Source organism: Cyprinus carpio, unplaced genomic scaffold, assembly GCF_018340385.1.
Source record: "Cyprinus carpio isolate SPL01 unplaced genomic scaffold, ASM1834038v1 S000006550, whole genome shotgun sequence".
NCBI lineage: Eukaryota > Metazoa > Chordata > Actinopteri > Cypriniformes > Cyprinidae > Cyprinus > Cyprinus carpio.
This window is the reverse complement of record NW_024879213.1, coordinates 274,817-276,606: the sequence shown is the minus strand read 5'-3', so window position 1 is coordinate 276,606 and position 1,790 is coordinate 274,817.

Below are 1,790 nucleotides of genomic sequence, written 5' to 3'. Positions count from 1 at the left end.
AAGTAGCAATACTTACACAAATTCACACCCAATCAAGTTTTTGTTTTTATTTAAAGATGCTGGGATTGGACTGGAGGTTACTAGGGCAGAATCTCAGCCTTTGATCTGACTATCAACCATTGATCTTACTGTCAGCCTTTGATCTTACTTTGTGTGTGTTTCTGTGTGTGTGTGTGTGTGTTTGTGTGTGTTTCTGTGTGTGTGTGTGTTTGTGTGTGTGTGTGTGTGTGTGTGTGTGTGCAAGAGAGAGAGAATGTGTGTCTTTTGCACTCTGCATTTGTAACTTTTGATCTATTTATTTTATTTCACATATTCTCAAAATTTGATCTGTTACAGTTCATTTGTGTGTGTGTGTTTGTGTGTGTGAAAAAGAGAGAGAGAGAGTCTGAAAACATTACACCGACTGTCAAGTGTTGTGAGATTTGATGACAAGAGAACAAGAGCTGCAGGAATGCAAAATGACAAGCTGGCTCCTGTCTGGGAGATTTGGGGAAAATGGGTAGAGAGACTTCCATTTATGTACAGTCCTTGGTCATGAGAGAAACCTGGGCATGCACATAGTGAATGAAATGATGCATGACCTTCAGGAACATATCATCACATGACAATTTTTTACATATGCTCTTGGCACAGAGCTCCTGCAAAAAACAAATGTTAATAAAAAAATAAAAAAAAGAATGCAAAGGACCAAGCATGAGTTTCTAAGTGCACTGACAAACCCAAGAGGCAGCACCTCTTTAGAGTGTCACCCCTTCACTGCTGTGAGTTTTTTCTGCATTATGACTGAATTATTGAATGGATTTCACATTCTCAAAACTTTGCTCTGTGTTACAGACACAGTAGTTCATAGGTGTGTAAGTGTGTGTGTGTGTGTGTGTGTGTGTGCATCTGTGTGTGATTGGATGTGTCTTTATCACACTCTTGTTGTTTTATAGTGTCATACCTTCACTGCTGTGTACTTTTTTCAGTTTTGTGGCCAATTTGTAGACTGTGCACACAAATATTCTCTGAATTGTCGTGTTTTTGTCTATTTCCCATTCATTATTTATATAATTTATACAACCACTAAAACCACTCAAACCTACTATTTTTTAGTTGTCAATTCTATGTAACTCGATTCAGTTTTCAATAAAAATATGTTGCAAAAAATAAAAAAAAAGAGTGTTACTATTTTTTAACGCACAGTTTCATATCATTCCGATGAAGCTGTGATTTTTAAAAATTCTATATGTAAAATGCTCCGGTCAGAAATGACCGCACAAGGGTTAAAGAGTGTGTTCCCAAAAATACACCAACACATTAACTTTCCAACATGAGGTAAAAACATTTTAGACTTTGTTTACACCACACAGAAAGGAGCTTACAAGGCCCTCCCCCTCCCCCACTTTGGTGCCTCAGACCACATGCTAATGCCTGCATACAGAATGCTCGTTAAAGTCGCCAAACCAGTTCACAAACAGATTCAAGTGTGGCCGGAAGGGTCGTCAGAAGCTCTTCAGGACTGTTTTGACACCACTGACTGGAATATGTTTAAGCAGGCTGCCACATACAATAACACCATAGACCTCCAAGAGTACTCCGATACTGTCACTGCCTACATCACCAAGTGTATTGATGATGTAACAGTCACAAAGACCATCACTGTCCGGGCCAACCAGAAGACGTGGATGACAGGGGAGGTCTACAGACTCCTGGAGATGCGGAACGCTGTCTTCAGAGCTGGAGATGAGGGGGGCCTGAGAACAGCCAGGGCCAACCTATCCCGCGGCATCAGAGAGGCAAAGTGACAC